General features: G+C 40.7%; 1 protein-coding gene across 7 annotated transcripts in view; it reads left to right on the top strand.

Annotated features, from left to right (window-relative positions):
• ATXN1 (ataxin 1) overlaps nucleotides 1-17,943 on the top strand; it is a 287,101-nt gene that overhangs the window by 13,845 nt on the left and 255,313 nt on the right. Inside the window, exons 3-4 of one of the 7 annotated variants that reach the window (XM_059724399.1) lie at nucleotides 3,100-3,152; nucleotides 5,011-5,055. The exons of the other annotated variants lie outside the window; for them this stretch is intronic. The gene's annotated coding sequence lies outside the window, so the exon portion shown is untranslated. The remainder of the gene's footprint in view (nucleotides 1-3,099; nucleotides 3,153-5,010; nucleotides 5,056-17,943) is intronic. 7 annotated transcript variants of the gene reach the window in all.

Below are 17,943 nucleotides of genomic sequence, written 5' to 3'. Positions count from 1 at the left end.
AGCAGGGTTTTTTTGTTTGTTGTTGCAGTTAAATTTCAGGGATGTGCCCTGAATGGAGTAGTAGCCAAGAAGGTTATTAAAATCATTTGCTGAGAAAATGTGTAATTAAAACAAACAAACAAACCCAACAGCAATACTGCCACCGCAACAACTTGCATATTAGGAAATACCAACTACACCTCCCTGAAGTCTCTAACCCTGTCAAATAAATAAATAATATGTGAAAAAATTGTGTGCCTTTTAAAAATCATCCTCTTTTATATTGGATGCTTTCTAGTTTATGTATCAGCAAATGTTATTTTGAGTTATTGTGTCTTAAATATGTGACTTAAGGAAAAATATCACTTTGCTCTCTCTATTATTACCTGTGTCTTTATGTTTCTTCAATTCCCTTTTACAGTCTTCTTCTGTGGTGGTCACAGCAACACCAATTTATGGCTGTGGAATGCATTATAACTCTCAAGCACCCTCATTGCTAACTGCAGCATTGGATTGTTCCAGGAGGGTACATGAGTTCAGCAGAGCTTGGATACAGCACATGCTGGGGGATATATACTGATCTCATTCTGCATGTGAGATCCCTGATAAGGTCAAAGTGAGTTAAGGTCAGAGGTCACGTGTGATTCTTAGTATTAGTCTTTCTATTAAATTCCACCACCTAGGGTTGATCCTGTGACGTTGACTTTTGTGGGAGTTTCGGTAAGGACTGATTTTGGTAAGGACAGCATCAGGGTCCTAGTGCATTTACTTCAGTGAATAGCATTGTCCTACACTTGTTAATAGATGGATATTCTGTTTCTGTTAATCTGGTCAGAGAAGCTGAGACTTGGTTAGTTTTAAATGTTAACTGAAAAGGGTATGGTATTTGGTGCATGCGTTTGCATGATATTGCATCATCTGACTTGCTGATTTTATTAGAAATTCATAATGATGTCTCCTAGCAGGAAAAAAAGCACTTTAGAGCATAACTAGGTACTCCTGTGAAAATCTTACAGATGTTTGATTCACTGATCTAATCTAGATTGGTCTGAATTGAGTGTACCTTGTACCAGGTCTGTCTTAGACCACTTGTGCCATTTTTAGACCCATCTATATGTGCTGAACTTCTGTGAAGTTATGGATTTAGATAGATTTCCAATCATATAGACCGGTCTAAGTGTAATGTCTGTATGTGGCCAGGAATAATGATTTTACAAATTTGCTTTATAAAATGTAGAATTCAAAGCAGAATAATCCATTTTAATTGTGTTAATAAACTATACCAGATAAAGTATCCCTTGAAAGGAAGATTAGTCAAGTTGATCAGATGTGGCTTGAAGTATCTCAGTAAAATACTGATAAAATTATATTTTATCCATATTTTTCTGCCACAATAATATCCTATTTTATTTCTTATTTTCGGCACAGAAAAATGTAAAGTAATGCTTCACTTTTTTGGACACTTTTTTTTTCTTTTGAATGTTTTCTTCTTTTATAAAAAGCAAAAAGTACAGTCCAATAAACACAAAATTTTCTTATGAGATGTATATGTAAATATTTATGTACTAATGAAATGTGTTTTTAACTATAAATCATGAACAATAATATACAGTATAAATATGTTTAAAAAAAACAGGCAAGATAAAATCATTTGCTTTATTTTTCTTAGTGCTTTGAATTTGTATTCTGTTTAAATTCTTTAAATAAATCTGCAGTCTCAAATGGTGCTGGATAGGCATCCCTGCAAGCTGAAACCCCTTGCAGAACCATAGAACACACTCTGCAGGACAACCTGCGTAACAACCATCAGTATCCCCTGCCCCTCCCCCTCCCTCCCTCCCCCAAAATGCCTCAGACCTGATATGGAGGGATCCCTTAGCCAGGTGAGGGGCCATTCATTCTTTCTGCATGTAGACTGCTAATAAAGATGAAGGTTATGATATTGGCACTTGTCCACTGCTCATGGGATTAAGGCTTAATAAAGGCTACTCAGGAGTTGGTGCTTTTGGTGACTGATTTAGATTGGTCTTGGAAAAGACTCAGTGTTGTTTCCTAGTATCACGAACTGTCAAAGCCCTTTATTTTCTCCACTGTTTTCCAGATACCACATCCTAAACTATGAACTTGGACAATACTCTTTACTTCAAAGCAAGTTTAGCTTGAGTAAGGACTGTAGGAATTTTTCCCACAGTATTTGCTTCTGTCAGAAAAGGTGTTGTTCTTAGTAAATGCTATTATGTATTGAGGTAAAATAACAGGTAAAAAAATGCAGGTTCATATTACACATGTGAGATACTGTAAATAAAACACTAGTGTGGACATCATGAACATGACCTTTCACTTAATGTGAAAGATTACTTTGATATTACCATCTTAAGATTTAAGAATCCGATTTTAAGAAAGACCTCATCAGTGCAAGATAACGGCTTCTCAGAACTGCTGCTGTCCTGCTGACACTCAAAAGAAATGCAAAGAAGCCCTTTTTCTAGTGCGGAATTTAGTACTTCCTGGAGCTAGGTACCCTTCCCTCTGGATTTCCTCTGTGTCTGCTGCTGAGCAGCTGCAGGGGCACCCTGCCAGCAGTAGCATGTTTCCTGGAGGAGCTAAGCAGCCAAAATCAATGAGGGCTGGTGGAGTAGTAGAAGTTGTCTACATAGCTGTCTACATGGATCTGGGGGAGATCTTTCCTGTTAATACCCTAGATCTATATGAGTAAGAAGCCTCCAATCTTTTGGCTTGTATCCCTCCCCCCCACAGATTTTTTTCCCTTGGGGGGCTGGTTTACAGGTCACCCTGTAAGCTTTTTCTAGTTTTCTTGGGGTCTCATTGTTGTGATCTGGTCTCATATTAGTTTGATTATGTTGTCATGGAAAAGAACTATGAATTACTTTCTGAGCTCAGTAGCTGATTAATTAAATACAGGACAGATAATTGATTTTATAGTCCTGTCTCTGTAATGTGTTTTTGAGATCTATATTCTATTTCATGGAAAAAGGTAAGGATGGTCATTGTCATTAACCATTAACTTATACTTAACTGTAGTGCTTAAACCAAACAAGTAAATGTCACACTCTCTCTTTCTGTTTCTGGACTCTGTACATATATATGTACGGCACATAGGCCTGCAGGGACATTACAGCACCTAGGAAGTTGAAGGAGGAAGAAGGTGTCAGGTAGGAAAGTCAAATTTTGTTCCATGGTTGTATAAAGTTTGAGAGAGAGAGCATAGTCCTTATGGGTGCCTTTTAATTAGAGGGAGAGAAAAACCTCTTTTAAAATCCTGGTAGGTGTTAAACACTTTCAGCACTCATTGCTTTTAATCCTACCATAGATTCAAGAAAAATACAGTGTCTAGCCCAAAGACATTTTGCATGTGATTCTCCTGTCCATTACCATCTGGTATCCATTTGAGATAGTCAAAAAGAAGCATAAAGAAACTTAAAACTGCAGAATGAACAATAGGTGTAGAATAAGTTTATTTTATTATCTTAAGTAGAAACAGTTAAATATATCCCCTTTGTAAGGAGTCCAATTTGTTGAACATCATGTTGGACAAAAGGAACGGAAGAAATGCAAACTAAGAGACACTTCTGCTATGTCTGTATCTGTAACATTTTAAAAAGTTCTTTCTATCTAGACCAGTTGGGAGTAACTATCATAGTAAGTGCTGTTTAAATAGTTCTTACATAGCCATTGTATCTCACTGAAACTCATGGCACTGTACACCATGTTGCAGCAACTAGAGTTTCATACTTATTTTGTTTAACAATAATACCAGAGGACTAATTCATTCTGCCATTCCACCACTCTTACATTGACAATATAAGGAGAATCACCTTTGCATAAAACTTGGGTAACGAGCGTGCTGAATCTGGCCTAAAGTCTCCAAAGGTAGTCTGGTCCCTTTAAAATTAGAGCTGTTGCTAGCAGATCAGCTTTACCTATCAGAGGCTGCTTGTTTATGGCTTGGAGAGTTGAGTTACAGCTCTGCTTTTCTTTCAGGTATGTAGGGAATGAAAACTCTGAGTCTAAGGTTGTTCTATCTTTCTGTGTTTCAGCAGGACATACTTCCCCTCCTTCCTCCAATTTTTTCACTTTGCAAATTGCTCAGAACTGCACTCTACTGCCCCCTTCCCCACTTACCTTTTCCATACTTTATTCTTGCTTGCTGGCCAGTTAATTCTTTTCCACACCTCCCTCCCCACTGAAATTTCACTTTGGTCAGCACTTCTAGCTGCCATGTGTCGTGACCCACTTCTGCTTACTTTCACCAGGTTCATTACCTGTGCAGCATTTTCACTCTGGGCTGCCTCCTTTTTTTTGTTTTTCTGAATTCCCATTTTTTCCTGCATTCTGTTTTTACTTGGATTATTTCAAATCCTTTATAATTTCTGCGGAACACTGTAAGTTTGAGTGCTGTTTTACCTATCTTTTTTCCGTCCCTCTTAGTCATACTTGAGTTCTGAGCCTACAATTCAGATGATCTGTCTGGACAGGCCTTTCATACCATGCACCCCCCCCCCCCCCCCCACACACACACACACTCTTGGGAAAATCTTTTTTTCTCCTCTGAAGCTTCGTTGTGGGTGCCAGTTTCATTGGCTGAACATTGGATTTTCAATACTGTGTGCCCCTGCCAGTGTTCTCTTGCTTCCAACTGCAGTGTCTCTTCAGCAGTCATTTTGCTTTTCAGGGTTGTTGCTTGGGCTTTAACAAGTTAGTTACATTTATTCACTTGCATATTACACCCTGGTGGTATAAAAATAATTCACCCATTTTCTGTGTACCTGGGCATAGCTTGGGGGGGGCATTTTGTTTCCTTCATTTAGTCCACAAGTTAAAGGATGAATCATTGCTGCACTGTATACAGTAGGGTATCATATGAAAATAATTCTTTGACTTAATAATGTCAACTTACATTACTAAAACTAGAAGAATTTACACATGCTTAATGTTCATGTGACCTGACTAATCTTTTCACTTCATCCTGAGCGAAGGGAATCAGTTGGGCTCTTTTGTTTCTATTTTTAGTCATTTCTCTTCGGGACTCTCCTATGGGAATGAAATGCTGCAAGGGTAAGTTATCAAGTGTTTTAGGATAAGCCCCAACTTCAACAAAAAGAACACTATCAGCTTGTTTGGGGGGTGGGAATTGACTGACTCCAGAAATTGGAAATGGTGTAAGTTTTCTGTTGATAGGTGTTTTCAGGAAGGGAGAAAATACTGACTTATTTAGGGAAGCAGTGAAATCAGTTACCATCAAGTACCATCATATCTACAAAATATATAAAATGAGACATTAGGGAAGCTGCTGTTTTTCCAGTTGTATCTTAGATGTTCCTTATTGTTTACATTTTTAGACAGATACAACTGTTGAGTACACTTGCTTTAAAAAAAAACCAGGTGATTCATGGACATTTTATGTTAGATCTCATAACAATTTTTTTTCTTACAAAAACTTCATTTTGTATTTAAAGTAGCTTCACATTTAAAAATGATGTTTCTCTCTGAAATCAGTCCCAGTAACAAGCAAAGTTATGAAAACTGATGGAGATAACTGAGAAAAATGTGTATTTTCCAAAGCTGAGTTTCATGGTACATGTCATACTAGTTTTTGTATGGTCTGTTTTGCTTGTCCTTTGTAGAGTGAGATAGTTAGTTAGTTTCTCTAGGTTAAAGTAGGAAAATGTGAATGTAATTCCAAAATACTATTGGTAGTAGGGACTCAGAGATAAGTGTAAATGCTTTTAGTGCTTCTAAGTTAAAAAAAAATGACTAAATTCCATATTGATGGAGTCCTTATAAAGGCTGGGCCCTTTTAATCAGCAAACAGGTCCTCTGTGCCTCAAATAATTAAAAATAGAGCAAAGTTTCTGAGCAAGGCGTCTGGCAGAAGCGTCTGTCCTTCCATCTGTGCATGATTAGCAAAATGTTTCCTGATATTTAAATAGCACAAGCTTTGCTCTCTTTTTTATTATTTGTTGTGCTGAAGACCTGTTTTCTTGTTAAGTGGTCTTTTTTGAACAGTTACTGGCAAGGATTCAGGAAAGTGTATGAAGACATCTTGTACACATTGCTGATGCCAAATTGTCCCTTTTTTAAAAGGTGCTGTCCTCATATTTTTATCTTTGTTGCTCTGAAAAGTTTGCACATGCCAGTTCATTGCATATGGGTTAAATTTGTGTTGTTATTGCCCCTGAACTGCAAAAAGCTCCATTGATACTGCTGTGTTTTGCATAACAGTAATGCATAGAGCTTCTTTATACCAGAAAGATTCTCTGGGTGTACATTTGCAAAGCATGTGGGGCGGATTAGATCTACCACTCCTGTTAACTATACTGGGAGTTGTGCATCTAATCTGCTGTGCACAGTAGTCTGTAAGTTTACCCTTTCAACAGAGACATAATCAGCCAGTGGCTTTCCAAGGGCTTCTGAGGCCTTAAAATGGAGCTCCAACTTGCTGGCAAGGCTGTAGTGTTGGATTATATACTTCTTATCTCTGGTTTGCAATGCGAGGCTTCTTAATTGCACCACATCATTTTCCTTTAACTGAATTATTTTTAAAATCCTCCTGTGTGTTTTATAGCAGTAGGTACAGGTAAGTGCATATACAATTTAAACAGCTTAGAAGAGGTGTTACATTCTGGTAGAAACACAAGTATTTGGTGCAGTTTTGTTGTACACACTTACTGAGTGTGCTGTTTTATGTTGGGAAATCAATGAAGAATTGTGGGGTGCAGATAGGCACGTAAGTATCTGGAGCAGAATCCATACATTTGCATGGATATGCAGGTGGTGCTTTACTCAGAAACAGAGATTTTTCTTTCTCTTGCTTTTTAATTTTTTCCCTTAATTTATTGAAAAAATCTGTGCCATGTGATGTGGAAATAGGCCAGACTGTACCGCCCCCAGGACTTAAAAAAACCCATAGCTGTTACAGTATTGAGAGTTATTGTGCTTGTCTGTGTCTCCATATATATGAACTTCATGTGTCTGTGCTGCTGAGACCCATTCTACCTTTCCCTGAATTGAAATGTTAAATCAAAATCATTTCAGTGCCTTAGACGTTTGAAACAGGCCACAGCTGGAAGAATGGTGAATTGAACACCAGCCTCTGACCAGCAGTGTGGAGATTTTCCCAGAATGGTGTAAAGTGCCTCAGAAGGAGACATGCTTTAAGTCCCCTGCATGCATGGTTCACCTCATTTCCTGGCTTTGCATGACTTGATCGTGGCATGCTCTCCCTGCTTCTACAGCTGTACAGTAAAGGTACATAAGAAGCACCTTGGAGCATATTGTGCATCCTTTTCTACCTCCCAGTTCTGCTCTCAAAAGTCTGCAGAGCCTTGGACAAAAGTGTGTGTGTGGGGGGGGGGGGGGGGGGGACAATGACATCTGAGGGGCTGGTGATGCCACACACATGTTAAATTGATCACCCTTCCTGCCATTTGACAGTTTGTTGCACTTTGTACCTCTCTTTGTCATTGGTCTCACAAGCTTGGCCACATAACTTAGGAACATAGAGCCCTTTAATTTGGCCTTCAAACTTTGTTAAGGACATACATATTTTATCCCCTTAAGTTTAAGGTTGCTTTTACAGGAGGGCAGAAAATTACTTGTAGTTTAAGAGTGTAAGACAAAACTTTGTATGGGGAAGGAAAAAATAAATGAGCAGGAAAGAAAATGAGATCTTATTTGGAAAAGAATGATACTGTGTTGATAGACGTGTTCGGATTTAGCCAAGTGCTGTGTTATTCTTAATACACATTCTTAGTGTATACCATAATGGATTTTTTGGAACTGTTGCAATGTATGTTGTGAATGTGAATTCATTAACAGTAGTCTGAATTGCATATTGTAGAATGGAATTTGTTTTTTATACATCTCTTATACTTAAGGTACTTTAAACACTTTAAAATAATGAGTTAGATAGCAATAGCACAGTGACTCTGTAGATAAACACAGCTGCCATTATGTGTGCAAAACAGATCAAACTTCAGCACCTGTTTTGTTGATTGGTTTGGTGGAGAATATTGGCCATGATAGCAGTGTCATCTCTTGTATTTTTTTTACAAGACCTGGGCGAGCACTACTGTCAGTATGGATCGCACTCTAGATGGGCAGAAGGATTCTTGTTCTATCTGACTTCATGTATAATTCCAAATGCAGTGTAAACACAATCAGAATGAATTAAAGTGTGCAGTATTTAGTTAGCTATTGTTTAAACTTCATTGCCTTTGTTTCACTGCCAAAATTGATTATTTCCATCGCCAATGCATTACATGGGTGAAAATGGGTGGGCAGGGAGGGTTCCTAAAATGAAAATATCTGTATACACACACATTGCTGGAAAGGAGCTGAATCAGATCTGTCCCAAGGGTAATAACCTATCTGCTGTGCAATAAACCATGGTATGGTTAGCAGTCTGCAGATCTCAGGAGGAGAAGGAAGTCACTCCAAAGCAATCTCTTTCAGCTGACTAAAGAAAAATATTGACAGGCTCCAACACACAATCCTCCTCAAGTACCAGGGTTACACTGGAAATGGTTTGTAAGTAGATAGGCATTAGCAAGCATTCCTATAAATTGCCAGTTGCTGGCTATTGTGGATTTAATGTGTTAGGCCCAGCTCCTGGTAAGTTACTGACAGTGCTCCAGTTGACTTCAGCTCAGGACCAGGTTCCTATCCTGGTTTAAATCTGTACTGAAGTTAATTTGGATTTAATACCAGTATAACTAAGATATGAATTTGGATTTCAGTTTTAAGGAACAGAGCAGAGCAGTTGAAACTGGTGTTTTCTTACTGACCAGTATGGTGCCGTGTCGGCACTGTATGTATTATAGGATCAAGTTACAAACCAGAAGTAAAATATTTTTGCATTGCTCAAAATGTTACATTCTAATCTTTCATCAAGCAATATTCATTAGGGAAAACTCAACACATTTTTTGCCCATTGCTGATTTGATAATTATTTAAGAGAAAAATATATCCTATAATTCATGTGTAACTTTTAAAACAAAGAATTAGACATTCATTATTTGCAATTTGTACCATCTTGCACAGGTTAGTAGGATGGAATGGCAATATAGTAAGTTCTCAGCTATGTGGCACTAATATATGTTACTTTTAAGACTTTTTATTTCACTTTATATGTTACTTTTTATCATGTTATGATAAAAATATCTAATATAACCAAGGACAGGTAACTTAACCGTAGTTTAGATAATTACAAAAGTAATCAACCTGAGTGAGTGCTGAAACAGAAAAAATGTAAAAATTGAAAGGTTGGGGTTTTTTATGTCAGTATCATTAATAGAATGAAGAACTGTTTCTGTAAATGTTCAAGAAATGTTTTGATGATTCATGCTATGTAGCAGTGGCTATCAAATGAAGACTGCATGTGAAGTAAATATTCTAAATTCAAATGATACATAATAATGAATAGCGCTCCATAGAAAAGATTAAATATGTATTTTAGCCAGCAATTACAAAAAAATTCCACAGAAACTCAGACATATTTTTAGAAAAGCAAAACAATACATCTGTATATAACATTGTATATAGATGGCTAAAGTGCTGTTTTATCACAATGAGGACCATTGGAAATGCAAACAGGTAGCAAAAATTTACTGCTTAACAGTTCACTGAAAATAATTGACCTGGGCGCTTTAAATATTGCAGAGAATATATTCTGTCATAAACTTGACATTTGAATAATAATACTGATACCGAAACAGTCTCCCCACAAAAAATGCCAGAGCTGGAGGGGAAAGGCAGCATTTGATCAGATAAGAGCAAAACAGTTTTAAAGCTCTTCAGATATGATGAAAAGAAAATGCTTAATGAAAGCTGAGACAAAATTATCTTTCAAAATTGGACGTCTTGTATCCGTTTTAGGATTACCCTTATATGGGAAGAGTTCAAACCAGAGAAGTTTGGCATTACAATGTCTATTTGCTGAACTTTCACTTGGTATTGATAAAGCCTATATCTTTCAAACTGGTAAATAGCTACTGGGTGGTTTAAATTCACTTGTACAAGTATCTGAATTATACGTATGCATGGTAATATGCACAGATCTATCCGTGATGTATCTGGTTCACTGATTTTCAGCCTCAACCTGTAACATAGCCCAAATGAGTTCATCTTCTGGGCCAGTCAGTTTTGGCTGTTGAATTATCCTTTGTAGGGAGCTGTTATTGTTCCTTGGCATGTAATGGAGCTGACATTTCCTTTTTCTTTTCTTTTTTTTTTCTTTTTTTAAACAGGTCCTTCTTTGAAGCTCCATCTCTCAAAACTCACTATTAACCAAGTAATGGTTCTAGTGCAGAGTTGGCCAACTTGCAGCATGCATGCCTCAAGTGGCACAGGGAGCCTCTGTGTGTAGTACACAGCAGACTTGGGAGGAGACAGGAAGCACAGCAGCAGATGGGCAAGGAGCAGAAAGCAGAGCAGAAGATCAGGCTAGGGAAGGGGACCTGAGTGACAATTGGAGAGAGTCCAGGAATAATGTGTGGCATGCCTGCCAAAAAGGTTGACCCCTACTGCTTTAGGCAAATGTAGGAGGAGAGGGAACAGCAGAAGTTTTCAGCCAGCCAGTACATTGCATAAACAAATGCTAGGGACAGTTGCAGCATATGTACTTGAGGCATTCCAAGGACTATTGCCTCTTTGTACTGCTAGAAAAACAACTTTATTCCAAAAAGTGAATGAGGGGGCCTGGTGCAAACTGGGAATCTGGCTGTACTTTGCCAACAGCACAGTCCATCAAAGGTTGTCTCTTCACATGGGCAGGGCCAATTCTATGGGTGATTCTGTCACTGTGGGCTTTATTTAGCTGACGCAATGAAATACTGTAGCAGCCAAGCTTGTAGTAGCACCACTGGGGAATTACTTTCCAAAATACCCTATCATGGGCAAACCTGCAGAGTTCATATTTTGGCTCTTTATCTATAGGCCCCTGGTTGGAGGCCCTGATTTAACTGTATCTGTTCTGCTACATTCAAGTTTATTAAAGAGATTTCTTTTCTGGGCAGGAAAGGAAAGATCTGCAACCTCCAATCTGAGAACTCACTTCTGTACTTCTGATTTTGACTACCTGGTGCAAAACTACCTGGCACACTTTCAGGGCCTCCCTTTCTCTTCTTCCTCCAGATGTGTTTAATGTTGGGTTTGAGTTTTCAAATGCAAATATAGGCTTAGCACAGTTTTGCATTGCTGTTATCTGTATTGTATTCACCTCAGCACAAACCGCTTACCAGAGCTAGATGTACATTAAAAAAGACTCTGTTATAGTTCTGATATACTTCTGTCTGCAAGTACTTCAGTACATTGCACAAAAGTGGATGACATTCTGCTCCATCAGATTTTAGTAGATGGAAAATGTGATCACTGGTTTGTTAGGTGGCTGATGGACATTCACTTAAAGGTGTGATGGGATCTGATCCACAATCTCAACCATTACGCTTCCTGCCATGCCATTTGTGCCTGGCAGGATGTGCAGTTTTAGGGTCCTGGTTTAATTCTCAATCACACTTTAGTTGCCAGTGCAGAGGGAGTACTGATGATCCCAGGCTCCCCCTGCACCAGCAGCTTGAAAGCAGAGTGCCCACAATCAGCTGGGGCAAAACCCCAGCTGGGAAGTACATTCATTTTTTTTTTTTTCACAGGTCCCTGTGCATGGGGATGAGTAAAGTGTGCCATCCAAATGGGTGACACGTGGTTTTCACAGGTTCTCAAGCATAGGACCCTGGGACTGGGGAGACTCTCCCTAGTCCTAGAGTCTATTGTGCTGGGACCTTTAAACAGGATGTGTGGCTTGGCTGCACACGTGGTTTTCTAACTTCCTTGGAGCATGGTGACCTTAAGATTGGGAAGAGGCTCCTTGATCCCAGCTCCTTGGTTGCAGGGGGTGTCAGAAAGGTCTAGGGTGCAGTGAGCCTGAGATTGGGGAGATGCTCCCCAAGGTTGGGCTCACCCCCCCTCCCCTCCCATCCGCCTCTGGGGGTCAGGTGGGTGTCTGAGGTCCAGGGACTGGTTTTGCCCCAGCCTGATTGGGTAGGAGACAGCTGTGGCCCAGATCTTGGGGCTCTTCCTTGCTGGATCCTGACACTTAGAGAAGCATTAGGATCTGTTATGGGCCAGCTCCATCTAGCCACATGTTCAATTTAAGAAGTGATATAAACAAGCCACAAATTTGTCACACATTATATTTGGAATAACTTTGAAGCTTGTTTACTGTATTATCATGCTTTAAATTGACTTGAACTTGTGTAAAGGTCTTTTGTGTTCTACAGGCACTCTGCAGAGGTGTAAATGGGTGGGTCTTAATGAAATTTAAGTAAGTCTGAAAGTGTAATACCCTTGCCTAACCTTGCTGGTGCCCAAGTTTTGACTAATAAAGTTCCCTTTTGCGCTCAGAATTTTGCTTCTGGCATTCTGGGAAGGGCCCAGGTCATCTGGGCTGAGTTGCTTAGTGCCCATCTTGTGCCTAAACTTGCCTGAATCCATGAACTAAATGGATCAGGTAGACCTGCTCAAAGCACACCTATTACACCTCTGGATTGGGCTCCACAGAAAATACAATGGCAACCACAGCTTTTATTTAAAAAAAATGTCTGTAAGAATGTCTCTCCTTTACAGAGTAGCCTAGTGATTAGAGCATTCAGACTGTGGGAAACCCAGGCTCATTTCCCTTGTATGTGGAAGGGGATTGCAAAATCACATCCCAGACTATGGCTGAGAGTGCCCAACCTGTTGGGCTTTAAACTGTTTTGAGGTGGGGACATTATTCACCTCTCCTCCTGAAGCTGCGCCACTTAGCAGAAAATGCAGGATTTGTTGAGCCACAGAAAGGGAGGTAGTGAATGTGACTTTATAGTCTAGTGGCAAGATGAGTCAGCAGGGAAGGGGGAGGTTTGGGCTCCTGTCTCTTCCCCAGGGACTGTTTATGAACTTTATGCAATGAATACTCAATGTAAATTAAATACAGTCCTTGGGATAGAGATTCACCCCTGGTCAGGTGTGTGCCCTAACAATTAGGTTAGAAGTACATGCTCCTTCTTTGCCTCTTTCTCTGATCCACACTCTTCCATGCTACATAAGAAGGAACAGATGTTGCCTCCTGTTGACTTGGTAGTTAGGGCTCTCTCCAGAGGGGTGTGAACCCATTTAAGCAGAGTAGGGAGTTTAGCCCCTTGTGCCTTGTACCCTGGGTGAATGATGTAACGCCTGGGCTTTTGTGGAAAGCAGCAACATGATCATCCCCTCATCATGTGGCTGTGCTTGAAAAGAAAGGATCATTCCTCTCCTGTGTTTTTGAGAGGTGCCAAACTCCAGAAGAGGGCTCAGGGCTGAGTCGTGAGTACAAAGACTATGTTCTTCTGTATCTAGACACATCTGAACAAGTTAAGAAAAACCTAAATGGAAATGGTGAAGTACTCCTAATCCCCAGATGCTTTTCACCATGAATGGAAAATAATTCCCGCAGAGGTATTAGCATTTGTTTTATTATCAGTGTGTTATTTTATGTAAGGTAAATATTAGTCAATAGATTATTGACAAAGAATATCATAACTTTTCCAATGTACACTATATATAAAATGCCTTAATCTTTGGATTATTACTTAAAACTACAGACTAGCCTGTTAATGGGGATTTGTGTATTTTCAGAAAAGTAATACTCTCTGTGTGGTAATAATCTCTTTGTTATTCCATGCAGACATCCAATTGGTATATCTACTGGGAGGCCTAATAAAATGGTTTGCCCTGTAGAATTTGCCCATTCACGTTTTAAAATTTATGATTTCTAAAAATACCCGAAGTTTTCAGTCTGCAGCCTCCTCCTGTTAAATGCTTGGTATATATTTTTCTTTCAAAGCAAAACCATTTAGCAGTAGGGGATTTTTTTCCCCACCAGCAATTTAAAAAGCAATCATCGGGGTTGTAACCCAGAAAGTTTTTTGTCTGCCTGCTGCCCTGTTCTTGAACAGGCATGAAGTACTGAAGTATGTTAGCTGATGGACAGTGAAAGAGGTGTTTACAGAATTAGGATATAATAGACTTTGCCTTTGGGAGATTCTGCTTGATATTTGGTTGGAGAAAGAGAGCACACAAGTCTAAGCTTCTGTTTTGGAATCTTTACTATACATTAGATCAGTGATTATCAACCCTGGGATGCCTTGAGATCTTTTCCGAGAGATGGCTTGGATCTATAAAAGTATGCCTTGTGTCTGTCAAGGGGTGCTGTGAGTCCTAAAAGGTTGAGAACCACTTTACTAGATCCATCGAGCCATGGCAAGGTGGGCTGAGCCGTTTATTCTTTCAAGATAGATATTTTAAATATTAGGAAGGGCATTGCATTTGATATGGAGGTCTTTTGGATGACACCATGAAAGATGGGGTTCTTTCTGCTCCGAGTAGATATTAACATTCTTTTGACTCTTTGTCCCTATGATTGTGAATTGATTTGGTGCCCTTGGCCCCGTTTTCACCTTTCACCTTCCCTTCTTCCTTCTCTCTCCCCCTCCTCCCCCTTGACCTTATTGCATATCAGCAGTATTTGAATGTTTTACAAATAGCTTCCCACCAGCTTTGAGATCTCTTGGGACAAAAGAGTGCTATATTCTGTAGAATCAGAGACAAATCAGGCTGGCAGGGCCCTCAGGAGGTCATCTAATTCAGTCCCTTGCTTAAGACATGATCATCGTTATCTAACTTATCTCAGGCAGTTGTTTGTCCAACTTGTATTTAAAAAACTTTCAGTAGTGGAAATTACTTCTTCTCTTGGTGATCCTTTCCAGTGCTGAAAAGTACCCTCAGTGTTAGAAAGGTCATTCTAATATATATGGCATCCTTTTGTCTGGAAGAGATGGTAGATATTGCTGTCTACGACATAGATGATTTGCAATGTCCTATGTTACTGAATAGTCCAATCTGAGATTTGCATGATCTGTGGCAGCAGTTGCAAGTCTGTGTGTTATGATTGGGTGGTTTGGGAGCTGCTTGCTTCCTACAGACTCTTTTCTCTTCAAGCTGTTGGAGCCAGTTCCTGCCATGGACTTGAACGCCCTGGTGGAGACAATGACACCACTTGTTCTGATCGCTTGCCAAGGTTTCCCATTGGCCAGGATCAATTCCAAATGGCTTTATAACTTGCTTGCATGTGTCTTTGTAGCGAAGCTTGAGGCATCCTGTTGTTCTTGTTCCCTCTGATAGTTCCCTTTACACCATGTCCTTGGGTATACATCCATCTTCCAATCTGCTCAGATGGCCTAGCCAATGCAGTCATCTCTGTCTGAGTAGGGCTGTGTGTCAGGGAGCTGTTGGTGCCTACCACTTTAAGAGTTTGGAGCAGGTAGCTGTGTATGAGAGTAATGAAGGGTCACATGACTGCAGGAGGGCTCTGGGATTGGAGGAGGGGGGTGAGCAGCCTCCATTTTAGATCTAGGCCCTCAGGGCTGAGCCAGCAGTCTGCTGCTGGCAGCCAAAAGAATAACATCTGACTGGAGCTGCTGCTCACAACACCATGGAACATGCTTGGAGGTATATAGGCAGGGGCTATGGGGAAGGAGGAGGCCCCAGGTTCTGGGTATTACCGAAAACTGCCCCCTGCTGGGGCAGGATGGTCTGGTGGGGCTACCTGTGGTGCAGTAGTCCTGAGAAGTGCCAGTCCAGTCACTTTCCTGGTGAAAGGTGGGTAGGGGCACCTTATAACCCCAGCCCCCACAGTAGAGACCCTGGAGCTGAGTAGATATGTGCAGGGAGCCCGGAGCTGAGTTGATGGGCAGGGAGCCCAGAGTAGAGTAGAGATTGAGAGGTCTGAGGCTCCAGCGATAGAGAACTCCAGTGAGGGGGCAGTGGAGTTGTGAGGAGGAGAAGGCAAGCCTGAGTTTCACTTGACTGAATGAACCCTCAAACTGGTCAATGCTGGGGCCAGGACCCGCAGGGTCAAAAGGGCCAGGGGCCCACTGCGAGGGATGCCCAGAAGCAGGGGCATGGTGTCCAACTGGCATGTGAAAGTGGGGCCAGGGCCTGTGTGGCCAAAGATCCCAGACGGGACTACAGCTGAGGGGGAGAAGGGTACAGGAGAGCTTGGCTGCCTGGGATGCCATTTGCAAGGCATGGGACATGGTAAGGGAAGGTTAGAGCTGTGCATAATGCCCTTGGCATCAGGGCAAGTAAATGGGCAGCCTCCTGCCTAACTGACATCTTAATTATTATCATCAAGGCATGGCAGGAGAGGAAGGCAGGCGGTTAGCTCAGAAACAGGCAGGTGGGCCAATGACTGACCAGCCCTAGGACAGCCCCCTGTTACAGGCTGTCACATATCATAAATTTGCCTTTGAAGAACTTCTGCGTTAGTAACTTTATCTTGCCATTTGATGTTGAGTATGTGGCATAAACAGTGCAGGTGGAAGCTGTTTAACCTTTTCTTTTGATGTGCATAAGTTGTCCATGTTTCCCTCCCATACATGAGAAGGTTGAGTATGCACGCTTTGTACACTAGCATTTTGGTCTTGATGGTAAGCTTTGAGTTTTTCATGTTCTTTTAGTTAGTGTGCTGAAGGTGGTGGCAGCTTTGCCAATGCAAACATTAAGTTTTCCATCCAGTGAGAGGTTGCTGGTCACTGTAGAACCTAGGTAGCTGAAGTTTTGGACTACTTCTACCTGGTTCTCATTAAGGATGATTGATGGATCTTGTGGAACTCCCTGTCCTAGTACAACTGTTTTCTTTATGCCGAAAGTGAAAGCAAATGCTTGACAGGCTCTTGAAAGGCTATCCATGAGTTCTTGTAGTAGGTCTTTGTCATGGGCTGTAAGGGCAGCATCATTAATCAGCGAATAGAAGCTCCCTAAGAAGCACCTTTCTAACTTTAGTCTTTGTCTTGAGTTGTGACAGGTTGAGTTTCCCATCCAATCTTGTGTGAAGGTACACTCTACCTTCCATAACTTTAAACGTGCAGTTCAGGAGCACCGAGAAGAAGACTCAAAAGAATGTAGGGGCAAGAACACATTCTTGCTTCACTCTGCTTTTCATCTCAAAGCTGTCCAAAGTGGACCCATTAAACTGAACTGTTGCTTTCATGGAGCGTTTAAGACTTAACAGGATTGGTGAGGATCCTGTCCTTTCTAGGACTGCAAATACTGCTGACAGTGTCAAATGCCCTGAATCCGCACTGAAATTCAGGGTAGACACGACTCACCAGCTGTTGTAGGTTCAGCAGGATGATCCTTGCGAAAGCTTTTTCTGCTATACTTAGTAGTGAGATACCTCTGTAGTTGTTGTAGTCACCCTTATCTCCTTTGTTTTTATATAAAGTGATGATGTTTACATCTCGTCTGTCTTATGGTACCTCACCCTCTTTCCAGCATTTGAGTAGCAGTTGATGAAGTTATGGTAGTAGGCTTTCTTTCCTGCACTTGAGAATTTCCCTTAGGATGCCATCTTTTCCAGAAGGCTTGCCACTTGATAATGAATCAGTAGCCTTGCTTAACTCTTTGACAGCAGGCTCCACATATAACTGTGGCATGACCGAAGAGTTGGCATTTGGTCCAGTGATTCAGTGGTAATGTTCCTTTCTTGTGAGCATAGCTCTGAGTAGTGTTCAAACCAACGAGACATCTGCTTGCTTCTATCTGTAATGGTTTCACTACTGTGTGATTTGAGAGGGGCAACCTTGTTGACAGTAGGGCCTAGAGCTTTCTTCAGACCATCATACATGACTTTTAGGTTTCCTGTGTCTGAGGCTGTCTGTATCTCTTCACAGCACTGATTTGCAGCGTCTGGTTGCTCTCTTTACCTTGTTTTTTGCATGTCAAAGTCTCACTTTGGTGCTCATTGTTGGCTTCTTGTTGTGTTCCAGATAGGCTGTGGTCTTGATGTTGATGAGAGGTAATGGTTCTTCTGCATTTTCTTTGAACCTATCCTTATTAAATGGTCTCTGTTCCCCAAATGTAGCTTTA

Source organism: Alligator mississippiensis, chromosome 3, assembly GCF_030867095.1.
Source record: "Alligator mississippiensis isolate rAllMis1 chromosome 3, rAllMis1, whole genome shotgun sequence".
Classification (NCBI taxonomy): Eukaryota; Metazoa; Chordata; order Crocodylia; family Alligatoridae; genus Alligator; species Alligator mississippiensis.
The sequence above is the reverse complement of the archived record's forward strand: the minus strand, read 5'-3'. Positions and strand labels throughout refer to the sequence as shown.